The sequence below is a fragment of the Gopherus evgoodei genome, chromosome 1, assembly GCF_007399415.2.
Source record: "Gopherus evgoodei ecotype Sinaloan lineage chromosome 1, rGopEvg1_v1.p, whole genome shotgun sequence".
NCBI lineage: Eukaryota > Metazoa > Chordata > Testudines > Testudinidae > Gopherus > Gopherus evgoodei.
The window spans coordinates 49,328,837-49,346,420 of NC_044322.1; the positions used below are offsets into that span (position 1 = coordinate 49,328,837).

The window sequence follows — 17,584 nt, forward strand, 5'->3', positions numbered from 1 at the left end:
GTTATTTAGTTAATTTAATTAAATATCAGGATTTCCTCTCTGGAGGAAATAAAGGCATTGCTGGTGGTGGGTATTCTAGGCAAGTGCAAGATTCTATAAAAGGGAAAACTGAAGCCAAAAATTATGTCAGTTCCTTATAATAAAAAGCTAGCAGTTTCCTACTGGTGTTTTTACTTCCTGTAGTGGAATCTACTCGTATCACACCCTAGTTATTTGTCCTAAGTGGAAAAGACAGGCCCATATATCTTATAAAGCACACCTAAAACATCTTTACGTTCCTGAGACAGTTACACTGAGTTTTCAGACAAGTTTCTTTCCACTTTCTCTAGGTTTTCATAATATATTTCTGAAATACAGTAGAACCTGAGTTATGAACACCAGAGTTACGAATTGCCCAATCAACCACGCACGGTATTTGGAACCAAAAGTATACAATCAGGTGGTAGCAGGGACCTACCCCCGTTCCCCAAAAGCAAATATAGTACAGTACTGTGCTAAATGTAAACTACTAAAATAATAAAGGGAAAGCAGCATTTTTCTTCTGCATAGTAAAGTTTCTCAAAGCTGTATTAAGTCAATGTTCAGGTGTAAACTTTCGAAAGAGCAACCATAATGTTTTGTTCAGAGTTACGAATATTTCAGAGTTACAAACGACCTCCATTCCTGTGGTGTTCATAACTTGGAGGTTCTACTGTAAAAGGAAAGGAGATCAGTTCACTGAAGTAATGAGTTAACAGACAAAACTTTTTTCTCATCAGTTCAAATCTCAGCCTGAACTAAAATCTGCTCTGTGATGAATGAAGGTCCAAATTCGTGGAGGGCACCTTTGGCTCAACTGAGTCTGAATTGTGAGGAAAACCAAAGAGTAGGTTAGATGCTTTAAATGAAGAACACAAGCATGTAAACCACATTGATATATCACATGGCTGAAGCTGTGAAGATCTATGGGCTGGATATTCAACTGGCATAATCATTGATATCAGTGACAATTTATGTCAGCTGAGCATTGGGCTCACTTATACATTAGCATAAGGCCACACTAATCTAGAATCCAGGCCTGCAGAGTTACTAAGTAGCTGATACCTCTAGGCTGCGGTTTATCAGCAGCTGTAACGAGCTTGTGCTCCACTTCCCATGATCAGCTGTCGGCACAGACCATGCCTCAGGGATTTGACAGACAGCACCCTCATGGTTTCTGATTGGCTCCCTACCCTATATAAACCTAAGGGGTGTTCCAGTCCATGTTTAGGCAACAGTGTGGATCTTTTACAGCTGATATGAGTTCTCCTTGAGCTGAATGTGGCTTGATCTAGACTTTGCCTCCTGATTTGGACTCTGGCCATGGGTATTGGCCCTGTCCTAGAACCCAACTATGAATTTCTCTGCTACTCTGGTTTGTCTCTGTTCAGACCCTTGGCCCTGACTGCCCTTGTTGGGGTACTGACAATTAGTAATTGTCAAGAGTGGAAAACCAAGGGTTAATAACAATGAAAATTACAAAATAATCAAAGGCCTTTTCCAAAGGTCATAAGCCTTTCAATTGATTTCAGTGGGCTTTGGATCCAGAGGCGGCTCCAGGCACCAGCATGCCAAGCGTGTGCCTGGGGCTGCAAGCCATGGAGAGCGCTCTGCCGGTCGCCGCGAGGGCGGCAGGCAGGTTGCCTTCAGCAACATGCCTGCGGAGGGTCAGCTGATCCCGCGGCTTTGGCGGACCTCCCACATGCGTGCCACCAAATCTGTAGAACCGGGGACCTCCCGCAGGCAAGCCGCTGAAGGCAGCCTGCCTGCCGTGCTTGGGGTGGCAAAATACCTAGAGCTGCCCCTGTTTGGATCAGGCCTCAATGCAGCTGTGTGTGGTTGTTCGGTAAGGGCTTTTGCAGTGCCATATACTTCTACTAAGCTGAGATCAGAAAGAGCCAGGGATTTCCCTAAATCCCCTCCCTGGGGTGGTGTACAGCCCCACTGAATTTCCCCAACTTCTCCCCCCGCCCTGCAGTTTTATGCCAATTTAGTTGTTGGTTGGAAATTTGAATTGAAATTCAAACATTAATACACATTGTAAAAGCATACCCAGTATATGAGAAAATACTTGTACCTGAGAAAGCATAATTGGTTTGAAAAGTATGAACAAAGACGAGCTTCCTCATACAGCTGTTATTTATGACAATGTCGGCACATTCATTTCGGCAATGTTGGCCTACCTTATAATTTAAAATGATAAATTTGTAAGCAAGGTCTGAATGAGCTCTGCCCTGACAGCTAGTGGTGAGCCAGGGGATGGAGAAGGCTTTAGGACCAGACTGTATTTACATGAACACACCTACTCTGCCTAGGTATCCAGCAGGCAGAGCTGTGCTGCCCAAGTGATCAGTTTTGGCTGGTGTTGGGTTACAAATCACTGAAGTATTAAATATAAGGGTCATGAAATGTTGTTATCCTTATTGTATGAGTAAAGAGCAGCAGAACTGTACTTAGCCTGCTGGTCTCCCTCAGTGCTTGATTTGTGCCAGGGCTGAGCTCCAGCCCCTCTAGGCTAGGCAGTTCATAGCTCTGGGACCTCTGGGCTTGTCTCATCAGTTATGAAAGTATCAAACTTGCCTGAGCCCCAGCACCTCTTTCATTACAAATTAAGCACTGGTCACCCTCAACTGAACTGCACTCACTAAGCAGGAGGTTTGTATGCCATATCCTAGTAAGAGAGAGAGGGTGGGGCACAGGTGTTTTGCTTGGTGGTGTGGGCTTTGCCTAAGAGTCACAGGCACTATTTGACCTGCCCCCTCTCCTGTTTAGAGAGAGCTGATTAGGCTTCATAAAGAGTCTTTTGGTTTGTTAAATGAGCGCAAGAGATGAAATCACTGATAATCAGGTCTAAGTGCTTAGACCTGCTGCAGGACAGCATATCTGTGGAAGAGACAGCCCAGCCTGCACTAGCAACGAGATTCCCCCACTGAGAACTGAAATCACTGAGAGCTGAGTGGAACCTCGAGAGATGGACTTGCATAGGTCAAAATGGCAGGTGGCAGCAGAAGGTGACAGTGCAGGGCCATTGGGGCGGAGCAATAGAGTGAACAGTGGCATGACAAACAACAATGCAAGAGCATTGGATTATGTTTTAGTGACTTCACTCCAGAATGCTAGATTTGTGACTGGGAAACTTATATGAATATAAATTTCCTAGTGGGCCAAGATTTTTAAAATGCATTATTTGCGAAGGTCATTACATCACATCATCACTATCTTGAGGTCATTATTTCGGGGAGTTTCTGTATTAAACTTTTTTATTATTATAATAATTTTTATGTAAAAATGGCCATATTGGGTCAGACAATGGTCCATCTATCCCAGTATCCTGTCTTCTGACAAAGAGTCTATAAGGTGCCACAGGACTAACAGATGTATTGGAGCATAAGCTTTCATGGGTGAATACCCACATTGTCAGATGCATGTGGTGGAAATTTCCAGAGGCAGATATAAATATGCATGCAAGAATCAGTCTAGAAATAACAAGGTTAGTTCAATCAGGGAGGATGAGGCCCTCTTCTAGCAGTTGAGGTGTGAACACCAAGGGAGGAGAAACTGCTTTTGTTGTTGGCAAGCCATTCACAGATCTATCAGAGATATCCATTGAAAATGTACTGGAAGAAACAAAGACTTCAGTCCAGAAGTTCACTAATGAAGATACTTATATTGACTCCTTAAGTGAAGAGGACAAGATGTGTTTGTTAAGCCAGCTGAAAAAGTACACAGACTTATTCTTACAAATCTACAATAGTGATTTCTGGATTCTACTCAACCTCCACGTAACTTTTACAGATGTCTGTCTGTCTTATAAAACACCTGACAGGAGTGAGGCACTACCAGCAATAGAGCTATGTGATCAGGACAGCATGGAACAGCATATGATGAATGAATGAAGATTTAATTTTAACTTTTGTTATCATCACTAGTGGTTTGATTCAATCTTTGTGCTATGTTTCCTGGGATGAAAGTAGTAGGAATTCATCTCTTGCTATTCCCAGTCACAACAGCTACACTTGAGCGTTCTTTTTCCTCATTGAATAGAATTTTGTGTTCTGAAAGAAGTTGCCTTCTGCCTCATCATGAGCATATCATGAAGGAAGTACTGGACACACAAGAAGACACCAAAGAGTGAAAAATTACAAGAAGAAGGATGTAGATATAATGCTTCATAGCGGGCTTGAGTAGCCAACTTTAATTTTTGTGTTCATTTTAAAACATGAGTTAAATCTAATAAAATGGTCATAAGACATTTTTCAAGTTTTGCTCTGCTGCCATACAGCCCACCTTTGCCCTCACAGCCTCAACCCTCGTCGGCCTTCTTTCTCCCCCTCCGAATATTCCAACTCCTACTCCCATTTTAATTCCTGGGGAAAACACTGAAAACTGCTCTCCTTTAAGTGATGTCTGTTAAAAGTGACATGCACACTGTTTTTCCTTCTGCCTGGGCTTCTTTCTTGATTTGCTAGTCTGCCTCTCTGAAATAGTTATTTTTCTTGTTTTCTACCTTATATCAGGAATGTCAAATCTAAGCTTTTCTGCTTTGCCAAAGTCTTTCTTGCGTGACTCTGATGTGGATTGGGAGTGCTCTCAGGGCTTAATTGAATGGACAGGATTGCTCATTCCTTAACACAGACAGTTTTTTCTCCCAAATCTATGATTTAATAACTTCTAGTTTACTCAAACAAAACACTAGAGCTGTTTAGGAAAAGGGATACATTTAAAAAAAAATCTTTACTACTTTTTATGTCAGAATTTTGAACTTAGATATCTCTAATCAGCTCTACCAAGGCATTTTAAATAATTTCCCTCTATTAATCAGGTTTTACTTCCATGGTAGTCATGATACCCTTGTCCTAACAGTTCTCCAGCTGCTTAACCCCCCCCGCCCCAACATTGAAGTTTTGCTATTATCTTCAGTGATGGCAGGACCAACTCTTATCAACCTGTCCATATTTTTCTAGAATAGAGAACACACAAACTTCTAACTAGCAGAGAGAACAACAACAAAAAACTTAAAAAAGAGGCAATCTTTCAGCTACAAAACCACTTTTCCCTGTTCAGATGATCTTTACAATAATTTACCATGTATGTCTCAGTTCACTACAGCAGATGACACATTCAGTTTGATTTTTTTCTTCCCTTTTGAAATGTTCCTCAATACACCAAGGCTTCAGCAAATGTTCACTGTATTGTATAAATACTTAGAGAGAAGCAGGGGAAAGGTGCCTGTAAGCCATAAGAAATGTTGATAGTGTTCATTTGCTTCCTTGGCAGACACAAATTACAGGCTATAAACAAAAGCAGAATCAAAATCTTTATAAACAAACAAACAAACAAAAATCATTATCCCCTAATACCTTGAGGGAACAATACATACATTGAATAGCTTGTTGTGCAAGATGAAGCAAAGAATAAGGTCATTGCACAAGCAACTAAAACCTACATTTGCGGGCAGTTTCTAAGAGGTGGATAATCTGGAAAGAAACTATTTTGGATTGGTTTCATAAGTGAAATACACATCAACAATATTCCACCAATTTACTTAGGGCTGTGCTTTGCCTCTGAGGACAGCCCTCTAAAAGGGAGAGTGCAGAAATTGCACTGCCCAAAGAATAGCCTCAGAAAGAAAAGTGAAAAGAACACGAGTACTTGTGCCACCTTAGAGACTAACAAATTTATTTGAGCATAAGCTTTCGTGGGCTACAGCCCACTTCATCAGATGAATGTAGTGGAAAATGCAGTTGGAAGTTAGATACACACAGAGAACATGAAACAATGGGTGTTGCCATATACACTCTAATGAGAGTGATCAGTTAAGGTGAGCTATTACTAGCAGGAGAGAAAAAAACTTTTTGTAGCGGTAATCAAAATGGTCCATTTGCAGCAGTTGACAAGAAGTTGTGAGGAACAGTGGGGATGGGGAGGGAAATAAACATGAGGAAATAGTTTTACTTTCTGTAATGACCCATTCTTTATTCAAGCCTAATTTAGTGGTGTCCATTTTACAAATTAATTCCAAATCATCAGTCTCTCATTGGAGTCTAGTTTTGAAGTTTTTTGTTGGAATATTGCGATTGAGAATTTTAGGTCTGTAATCGAGTGACCAGAGAGATTGAAGTGTTCTCCGACTGGTTTTTTAAGGTTATAATTCTTGATGTCTGATTTGTGTCCATTTAGTCTTTTACATAGAGACTGTCCAGTATGGCCAATTTACATGGCAGAGGGACATTGCTGGCACATGATGGCATATATGACATTGGTAGATGTGCAGGTGAGCGAGCCTCTGATAGTGTGGGTGATGTGATTAGGTCCTGTGATGTCCCCTGAATAGATATATGGACAGAGTTAGCAACAGGCTTTGTTGCAAGGAGAGGTTCCTGGGTCAGTGTTTCTGTTGTGTGGTGTGTGGTTGCTGGTGAGTATTTGCTTCAGGTTGCGAGGCTGTCTGTAAGCAAGTACTGGCCTGTCTCCCAAGATCTGTGAGAGTGATGGATCATCCTTCAGGATAGGTTGTAGATCCTTGATGATGCGCTGGAGAGGTTTTAGTTGGGGGCTGAAGATGACGGCTAGCGGCGTTCTGTTACTTTCTTTGTTGGGCCTGTCCTGTAGTAGGTGACTTCTGGGTATCCTGGCTCTGTCAATCTGTTTCTTCACTTTAACAGGTGGGTATTGTAGTTGTAAGAATGCTTGATAGAGATCTTGTAGGTGTTTGTCTCTGTCTGAGGGGTTGGAGCAAATTGCTCTACTTGCGCTACATTGATGACATCTTCATCATCTGGACCCATGGAAAAGAAGCCCTTGAGGAATTCCACCAGGATTTCAACAATTTCCACCCCACCATCTTCCTCAGCCTGGACAAGTCCACACAAAAAAAATCCACTTCCTGGACACTACAGTGCTAATAAGCGATGGTCACATAAACACCACCCTATACTGGAAACCTACTGACTGTCATACTTACCTACATGCCTCCAGCTGTCATCCAGACCACACCATATGATCCATTGTCTGCAGCCAAGCTCTAGGATACAATTGCATTTGTTCCAACCCCTCAGACAGAGACAAACACCTGGCAAGTCAAGTGTAAAAGTAGAAGTAGGCAGGCAAAAAAAAGAATTTGGAGAATTAGCATAAGACAAACTAAGAGCAACCTTTTTTTTTTTGTTGTTGTTTTTTTGGAGAACATCTGAAGCAGGAAATCTGCCAAACAATCAGTGGGTCACTGGACTATCAAAATGCTAAAGGAGCACTCAAAGAAGATCAGGCTGTTGCAGAGAAGCTAAATGATTGTAGAGCGTTTATTATGCTCTGCTTGTGAATACGTCTGTTAGTCTAGAAGGTGCCACAGGACTCTTTGTTGCTTTTTACAGATCCAGACTAACACGGCTACCTCTCTGATATTGTCACCTAAAAAGAATGGCTCAGATGTAAGGATCTCCCCCCACATCCTCCTCAGTGAAGACTGATGCAAAGAATTCATTTAGCTTCTCTGCAACAGCCTGATCTTCTTTGAGTGCTCCTTTAGCATTTTGATTGTCCAGTGACCCACTGAGGGTTCTGCTTGTGAACTATTGAAGGGTCTGTTTTGCTATTGCATAATTCCATGATGATAGGTGCTTCATAAATACCTAAGAGGATTCAATTTTGTCAGTTTCATGTTATGACAGACCATATATAAATCATCAGTCTTCAGTGGGACTGTACAATATGGGATTAGGGAGAGAGGCTAGAAGCAGGAAGTTCCCTGGGAGAGACTGCCACAGTGTCCTGGGAGGAGGAGCAGTGGGAACCTGTTGAGAGACTGAGTCAGACACCTGGTGAGACAGAAGCAGCAGGAGAAGGGCTGGAGATGAGAGCTGCCAGTATGTGTGTTTGTGACTTGGGAGAAGGCAGGAGAGCAACAAGATGGGTGTGCTGGCTGGTATCCCTGAGTTGAGGTCAGAGAGCTGAAGGTCAGGAAGCAGCAGAGAGAGTTTCCTGCTGGCTCTCTACTGGAGAGCTAGAGCCAAGGGCAGGGGAGCAGCAGAGGGCCTTATCCACTGACCTCTCCAGAGCTGGACCCAGAGGAATAGTGAAAGGGCAAAGGGGAGTGTTGGATGCTCCCCTGATGAGAATGCTTTCAGCAGAAATGCTGGGGGAATGTGGAGGGGGAGGATTCTGCTGGAAAGAGGAGGGTTGCACTTCAGCAGGAAGGAGTGGGGTGGTTGTCCCAGCTGAGGGATGGAGGAGGACTGACAGAGTCTGGGTGTGAAGGAAGATAACAGAATATGGTATGTGTTATGTCAAAGGCAGAGAGGACACGTGTATTTTTTGTTTGTTTTTTTAAAATGTCTACTTGCCCTGGGATGACAAATGGGCTATGCCTTGGGACTCAGGATTTGGACTATTTATGCTGTGACTTTGATAATTGCAGCAAGAGAAGTTGAAGTGGAATCCTTGGCTTACCTGAGGAGAAACTGAGGCAGACACATGTCATGCTATGGCCTGCGACATGAATGTGCTGAAGGCAGGGCTGTCCTATGATGGTGTCACCAGTTAATCGGCATACAGTGAGAAACTACAATGGACAAAAGTCGTGCTAAGGAGAAACAGCAACTCTCCATAACTCTTCCCTGCAGGAGCCTAGCCATGGGTGAGCTAAATACATTAAAAGGCTGATTGAAGATTGATTCTGTGACTGAAGATTCCATTCTGCAGCTCTACTGTGCTTGGGCTTAATATCTTTAGAGCCAAAGCCCTTGTAGAGCCCTAATCATGTAAAATGCTCAGCTTCCATTTACCTTGGAAGGAAGGAATTGAAGGTGTTCAGCATCTCATGGGATAGCACCCTAAATCAGTATAAAACTCTTAGCATTGCTGTTAGTAAAATGTTCTTTTTCATTTAATGGTCAGCAAAACCAAGCTATTAACTTAACTTCACAGAGTATTAGTACCATGTAAGAAGTACTCTACCAGGACTTAAAGTGAGCCAGAGGGCTTTGCAGTGAAAAGTGAAAATTACCAACTTGCTAAAACAGTTAAGAAAAATATGACAATATTTGACACAGTGCCCAGCTCTTTTGACTGAGTAAGCAATGTTTTAATCACAATAAACAGAAGTATCTATAAATATAACGTACTAAGAGCAAGAACATGAGTAAGAACCAGATGCAGTTGGAAACATATGAAATATGATGGAGTCTGGAAATGCACTAAAATAAGATATTGGAGTGTGGGAGAGAAGTAATAGGAACTGAAACTGTAAACATCCTGGAGTATATCTGTACCAGGCTGCAAGCAGGTAACAGAACCAAGACAATCAGACTTGTCATTGCTGCAGGTTTGACTGTCACAGAGATTGTGGTACCTACACCCTTTTCTGTTATGTGCAAAGTTTCTAGTAAATCCAATCATTCTGACTCATTTGGGGTTTCTTTACTTATTTTAGGCATTCAAGCCAGTCAAACATAATTTAATAACACAAACATACATATCATTATTGATTTTTTTTTTACTATTAATTATTGTATCCTGAGCTTTAAGACGTCTCGGAGAACTATGTGAAGTTTACTTCCTGTGTCTTATTCCAGTCTGGATGAAATGAGACAAATTGAAAATGGAAGCCATAGGAAGGTGAAAGGTCACTGAACACTAGCAGTTTGAGGGGATGGACTGCTGCTGAATGGAGTCTGTGCAGAACTGATCTGATGCTTTGAAAAAATGCATAAATTGGTGAGTTTAAAATGGAGCTGAAAGTTTGAAGGTAAAGCCACAAGATGGTTGACACTATCGCTCCTGTCAGCCAGTCTAGCTTGTAGGGCAGTCCTAGGTCCTCTCCAGGAAATAATTCATCACTGGAAGCTGAGGCTTCCACACTAGACAAAGCTGGATCGGGAGCCTCCTTGCTCTTTCTCCAGAAGTGTAGGTGTTAGGGGGCTATCTAGGCTGGGCTGAGTGTAAGCAGGGCAGGCGTGAAACTACTCCTGACTTACACCGATTTAAAGGAGAGAATTATTTTAGAAACATTTAGTTAAACTATTTAATGGCAAATATGACAGCATAAAGTAATTTATGGGGAGCTTCTTTGTTTCACTTAGCCTTGTTATTAGAGGGTTTTTTCTTCATGAACATATGGTTCTATTTAACTATGGTAAACCAGTAATTTCAAGTGAAGGAAATACCTTCATAATGGAATATAGTTACACATTCCCCAGCATGGAGCAGTCTAATGCTGGCTGTATCCTAGCACTGTAGAGAAGCTTTTGTTCAGTTAACTTCTGATGTGAATGGGGACTATAGTTGGTATTGGGCAATTTTAAATAATAAAGCCTGTGCATATGAAGTCAAAAAGGATCTCCACGACACAGATATGGGCATAACCAAAACCTCACAATGCAGATAAGAATCAAGGAATAATTACTATGGGATGTATAAGAGACAGTAATGGAGGTGGTAGGGTAGCACTATTTAAGAAGCTGCAGATGGTGACTAAGAAAAGGCAAAACTTTGAAGTATATGGAGCTTGTATTAGACCTGCAACCAATGTTCACCCTAACAATAAAAGAGGGCAAACTCCTTATGTGTAGCTTCTCTCATCTTCCCTCACTACTCTCATTCCTATCACTGCTTACAATTAGTCCCTGGTTTCTCCTAACTCTGATTTTCCCTGTGGTCCTCTCCTGTCTTGGCAACAGCTATGATCTCTCCTCTGTGCTGACCAGCACAAATGAGAAGATCTAGGAAGTGTTCTGTCCCTTTGAGGAACGATGTCTCCTGAAGTTCTCTCCCTGGGACAGTGAGGCTCTGCACCACCCCAGAGAATGGGCTATGGACAGATGTCACAATCAAGTCCTATATGAACTTGTTTTGTTATGTGACAGGCAGAGTTGGTAGCTACTTAACACTTTTTCCATTATAAGAGTGTTTTCCGTTACACCTAACCTTACTAAACTTTAACTGTTTCATGTGAAATTTTCCATGCTGCTGTTTGCCTGAAGTTGAATTATAATGACTATAATTTATTATTACTATGTTTCAGCTAAACTGCTTCAAATGATTCAGAGAACGAAGCTGGGGGAAATGCACATCAGTCCTAAATCTAGCATTTCCTAATGTTTGAGAGCTTGACTCTGCAATCGTCATAGTCTTTTACCATACTTTTTGTATGGCAACTATAGCTATACACATACTATTTTAAAAAAAATCCTCACGTATTCTGACTTGACCATCTTTGACGCTGAGAATAAAAAGAGTCTTCTAACTATAACACAGGATTTGAAGTTAGGGTCCTGGCTTCACAGATTTCTACATACTTTTTGTATGACCTTAAGCATCTTGCTTAGTCCACACTCCACTGAAGTCAATAGGAGTCTTTTCTTTGACTTCGGAGGAAACTGGATTGGGCCTTATATTTCTCTATGCTTTGCATTCAGTTTTCCCCTTCTCACAGGTGTATTGTAAGTGTAATATTTGAAAAGCACTTCCAAGATTCTCAGATGTAAGGTGCTAGAGAAGTGTCTGGTATATGAGACCTTGATCAGTCCTGCCTTTAATATTATTGTCCCCCCTTTCCACAGGCTCAGTAGAAATAAAGAAAAAAAACAACTCAAATGCAACTAAATACAGTCTTTACAGCAGTGTATGGGGGGCGGGAGGGGAATGGAAGAGTCCTTTTAAATGTTTTGAGTCTCTTCCCCACATGCTTTGCAACCTAATTAACAACTAAAGCTGACAGGGAAAACAACATTTCTGTTTAGCAAAATAATCAAAATTTCACATTTTTCCTTTAATGTGGAACAGAACTCAGATCTCTTTTTTTGCAGGGAGTGGGCGGCAGGGAAAGGGGAGCAAGAGAGGGTGACATTTACCACGCTGGATTAGCCAGAAGCCTAGTGAGTAGCACACTCTTGTGGGAGGCTCCAGTTCAATTCCTGACCAGCTCTAGGTGCAAAAGGCAATCTAGACAAACTTAGGAAATGTGAAACTTTCAAGAAAGTTATTTGATAGTGAACCAACATAATACTACACTGGAAAGCAGCAGTGCTGGATGGGAATCTTCTGGCAGATTGGCTTTTCATCAGAAAAGGCTGATTTGTTGAAATGGACATGGTTTTTTGCAGAAATGTTCTGGTTTCAATGAACTTCCACTGAAACATAGACAAGGTTCTGACAGAAACCTGCCTGGCTCACTTCCAGCTTACCCTGTCAGGCTTCCGGGGAGCCTGGGATTTCAGGATCCATGTTTCTAAGGGCTTGTCTATATTACCTGCTGGATCGACGGGCAGTGATCGATCCAACAGGGATCGATTTATTGCATCTAGTCTAGATTTAATAAATCAACCGCTGAGCGCTCTCCCAACGACTCCTGTACTCCACTGGGGAGAGACGCTCAGGCAAAGTCGATGGGAGAGCGTCAGCCATCGACTTACCACAGTGAAGACAGTGCAGTAAGTAGATCTAAGTACAACGGCTTCAGCTATGTTATTTATGTAGCTGAAGTTGCTGAACTTAGATCGATCTCTTTCCCCACCACCACCCAGTGTAGACCAGGCCTAAGGCAGCCCTGCCATTGAAACTGTCCTCCCAGGCCAGGGCTTCCAGCTCTCTGCCACCAAGCTGGGAGCCCTGGTTCCAGCATGGGTTCTCAGAGTCTAGGCTTCTGACTCTGCAGAAGAGGCTGGGAGTCCCAACTTAAGATGGGGCTCTTGGGGCAACTAGGGTCCCCATTATGTGATGGTGGAGGGCTCCCTAGACTGCCATTGGCTCCCTGGAAGCAGTCCAGGAAGCTGCAGAAGCTGACTCCTCTGTTTCATTTTGGAAAAATCAAATGGAAACACTTTCATTTTTCTGAAATTAAAATTTTTCAGAACTTCCTTTCTATGGGAAATCTTGAAATTTCTAATGTTTGTTCCAATTTGGATTGAAAACAGGTCAAAGTTTCCCATGAAGTTTAGATCAGCCCTATTCAGTACTCTCTGTATACTCATTCCAATATATTATGGTAGGTTTCAATACATAGTTATACTGACTGGATCAAGGCCTGCTAGAGGTTTTCATCTACATCATTTTAGTATTAATATTAACCCCTGTTTTCTATTCCCTTCATCAGTTTAGAAAGCTTGTCAATAGTTTTATTTTCATCCTTGATTGGGAAAAACAGGTTCTTTTGAAAGAGATATTGGTTGTTTCACTTCTGATTATTGTTCCTTGCTGTCTAAACTTATTTCTCAACTTTCTACTCTGTTTTCACTCTTCCGGAACAAAAACATAAATGTAAAAACCTGATTGTTCAGAAACTTGCATGCAAGTTACCCACTGTTTGGAGTCCAATTGTCTGAGTGTTCTGGACAGCTAAGCATTCACTAATTTGCATGTCAAAATACACCCTCATCCCTTTTATCTAGTAATCAGTTAAGTGCTAGTTGAAAACCGAGTTCTCTATTTTTCCCAAATGTGTATAGATAATATAGCTGTGCATTATTTTGCAAAATGTAACATCTAGAGAGGCCAGTTGCTTAAAGTACTCTCAGATCTGTACATTTCTCTCTAAGAATAACCTTGAGTTTCGCAAACCAGTATTCTTATTTATTTTTTTAAACATTTGGGTTTGATTAGCTGCAGCTTTCTGAAATGCGTTTCTCATGAGCCCGAGAACTAATGTCCCACAAATTATTTGAAAGACTTATTTCTCTGTACTGCAGAGGACCTTCTCAGCTTATGCTACCAAATGCATAGAGTGTGCATTTGTACTAAACTTGATTACCCTTTAAATCTTGGAATGCATATTTGGGAAAAAAAAAGGAAAGCAGCAATATCAAACATACGTTCTCCGAGCAGCCATACTATCTTGGTTAAAGAAATTGTCTATTGCTGACAAAGCAGTTGTTGGAGGTACAATGTATACTAAAACTGCCCCCAAAATTAGTTAATCATGAAAAATAGGAAAAAGGAGTTCCAAAGTTTTTGGTAGCTGCTTTAGCTGTAAGTGCATGTTTTCTCTCAGGGGTGTAATTAAGTCAAGCGATAGTACATTTTCTTGAGGAAAAAATTAGCAAAAGAACCAAATCCAAAGGTTTTTTTGGGAGGGGTGGGGGATGTTCGCTTTTAAAGCTATGAGAACTTATATCAATAGCTAGAACTTCTTCTACATAGCCAAATTATGTATCTTCCTGATCAAAAAGAACTCAATCAACTTACTTGGGCGTTAGCCCCGATAGTCCACACTGATACGAGTAGTCACATTGACTAGTTATCTGCTTCTCCAAGGTGTTGAGGCTAAACTTTTCTATTTGCAAGACACTTTGAAAATCTCTGAAAAGTTGCTATAAACCCAACACATTTATATATTGGCCTACATGGTATTCCTTGCCAAAGTAAGATCTTCTCATGTTGTGATGGGTTAGATCACAGAAACCCTCTTGGGAGCTGCCACCTGATGTGCTTAGACTACTTCTACCCCTGCTTTCCCTGCCAGCTCAGGATTCCAGCACCCTGTTTTGCTGAGCCAGACACTCCTGTCTGCTCCAGCAAGGACCCAGGGTCTGAATTACTTGCCCCAAAGCAGCAGGTTTACCTGAAAGCAGCTAACGGAAGTGTTCCTGTCTTTAACACTCAGATGCCCAATTCCCAATGGGGTCTAAACTCAAATAAATCCATTTTAGCCTGTATAAAGCTTATACAGGGTAAATTCATAAATTGTTCACCCTCTATAACACTGATAGAGAGATATGCACAGTTGTTTGCTCCTCCAGGTATTAGTACATACTCTGAGTTAACTAATAAGTAAAAAGTGATTTTATTAAATACAGAAAGTAGGATTTAAGTGGTTCCAAGTAGTAACAGACAGAACAAAGTAAGTCACCAAGCGAAATAAAATAAAACGCGCAAAACGATGTCTAATCAAACTGAATACAGATAAGAGCCTCACCAGTTCCAGAATGCTCCCTTTTACCGACCAACCTCCTTTTAGCCTGGATCCAGTAATCACTCACGCCCCTTGCACATTGTCCTTTGTTCCAGTTTCTTTCAAGCATCCTGGGGAGTAGAGAGGCTCTCTCTTTAGCCAGCTGAAGACAAAATGGAGGGGTATCCAAGGGGTTTAAATAGATTTTCTCTTGGGGGTGGAGACTCCCCCTCACTCCTGTGCAAAGTCCAGCTCCAAGATGGAGTTTAGGAGTCACCTAGGCAAGTCACATGTCCATGCATGACTCACAGTTTTTACAGGTAGCATCCATTGCTTACCTGCTACCTTGAAGGTCCTCAAGTAGACTTTCTATGTGGATTGGAACATTCCAAGATCCATTGTCCTTTAAGTGTTTCTTGATTAGGTACTTAATTTCAACATTCCTTTCTCTAGGAACTGACTAAATGCTCTACTAAGGTTATTTAGAAATCAACCTAGTACACAGCCAACATTCATAATATTCATAATTTAAAATACAAAAATGATACATGCATACAAATAGGATTAATACATTCAGTAGATCATAGCCTTTACAGAGATATGTTACATGGCATATGTAGCATAAAACCCATTCTAAGCATATTTCCATAAATCCTTATGGGAGGTACCGTCCCTGTGATTAAGAGTTTGCAGAACTAGCCCCTCATCAACTAATCAAAACCCATGAGTTCAGTACAGTTCCTAGGTTTGGTAAAAGTTCCCAGAATTAATCTCAAGTTTTGACTTTGTATGACCACAAATTAGATCTTAACTTTTACCTTCCTGACTGTGGTGCTGAGAGACCTAAGCTCTCTATAAAGTTAAAGGATCAAAAGATTGGGTCCTAAGTTAAAGGCCAGTTTCAGAGACATGTGCATAAGGAAACCCAGGTCAATGTCCAAGCATCCATTAAGCATTCAGTTACATGCAATTGCACACTCAGATAAATAGGATTACTTAAAAAAAGGCAAATTACCGGTAAACTGAATATCAGTGTTCAATAAGCAGTTGTGATGTTTCTCAGTGATTGAGTCACCTTGTTATCCCCTGCCTCTAGGAAGTTAGCCTTGGTCATGGTGATAGGATGTCAGCTCCCTAACACCACCAGGCTTTCATCCACTCAAGCACACTTCTCTGGGCTATGCCAGAGCTGTATTCACCTGGCAGGTTAACAACAGCCAGTTCCCAAGTCCTTCTGAATTGTCCCCTTGTGATATCCAGCCCGTCACAGGCTATTCACAAAAATCCTGTATCCTCTGCCCTAAAAGGAGCAGTGTTCCTCAGTTTACAAATTTTACTTAAATCACCAGTGTTATAGAAACACAGCACTGGTAAGCACTTAAATAAACCTGGTTTTGTTTTATTATAAGAATGAATGGAGAGTTAAATAGGAACACTAGAGTGATGGAAACAAATGGTCACATTACAAAACAAAATCATAAAATGCAAACTGGGTCTACATTTATTAATAGTTACCTTTTCTATCTACTGAAGTAGATCCCCCGCCTCCCTGAATACCCCCAAGCTCAATCTGTTGCAGAGCTGGCTGGCTTCACAGGAACCAGGATCCAATTTTTAATGAATATTCCTGGTCCCCAAGATGTCTCCCCAGTGAAATCATCCAGTTGTAGAGTGCCTTTCCCCACCCTATGTTATAATAAAACAGTCTCTTGTTTTTATGCATAGTCAGGATTATTCTTTGTTTGTAATGTTCCTTTTTAACCTCCAAGTGGTTTGGATTGCTTGCAGTTGTCTCTGATGATTTTCCATTGAAAGTCGTGATGGAGCAAGGCTAGACAATTGAGCCTTAAATTACATTGCTGACTAACCAGGATGGAATGAACCTCTCTCCTGCCTGAATGGGTCATCACCGAGACATATCCTCTGAATAATTTTTACTCCAAGTCTGTAACCCATACTCACAATATAATTACATTAGTCTGTAAATTTTACCTGTACATGCATCTCACTAAGGTTATGAATGTTGACAAATTACAAGCTTTCTGTAGAAACTTTACATGTCATGCTTTATGTATACATATCCTGGGGAAAAGTAAAAGTCAACACCTATGCTGCTGCACATTGTGGAGACAGTATTTAGGGACCTCAACTCTGGCACAAAACCATGGTAACTGCCACTCAAAGATCTGGGAGAAGGATTCAGCTGGTGGATCTACCACAGCACAGATCTACTGGCTGGTCCCTGCTTTGTAGGCAGGCACTATTCCATGACTTAGTAGGAGAATTCCTTCCTGCCAGTTCTGTGGGGGATATAGCACTTGCCTCTTCATTTCTCAAAGCAGAAAATACTGATGTTTAGGGAGAATCCTAATGCTGATGCAACCTTTATAATTCACTTCACTGGGGCCTTCCTCTTCCACCACCCAGCCTTGTCAACCTCTTCAACAGCTGTCACTATAACCCTAGACTTGTGTTTGAGAAGCTTTAGGCTCTCTGAATGATTTGCTGCATTGTGTGAAACTGTAAATCTTTCTCTAGTGCTAAATGGAACAAGGAAACTGTTAGTATAGTGCTTGCTTGACCACATCCTAGTCAATGGTAAATTATCAAACTCATTGAGGAACTGCCAAGGAGATTGGAATGGTGCCAAATTTCTAGACCACAGAATTGTGAGGTACAAAT

The 17,584-nt window shown here is 41.4% G+C and overlaps 1 long non-coding RNA gene across 1 annotated transcript; it reads right to left on the minus strand.

Moving 5' to 3' along the window:
* Positions 1-3,396: 3,396 nt before the first annotated feature.
* LOC115645887 lies at positions 3,397-15,008 on the minus strand. The gene is made up of 3 exons (XR_003998859.1): positions 14,927-15,008; positions 11,624-11,626; positions 3,397-3,410 (listed from the first exon to the last, which is right to left on the minus strand). It is a non-coding gene; the product is annotated as an uncharacterized LOC115645887 (long non-coding RNA).
* Between the last annotated feature and the right edge of the window lie 2,576 nt (positions 15,009-17,584).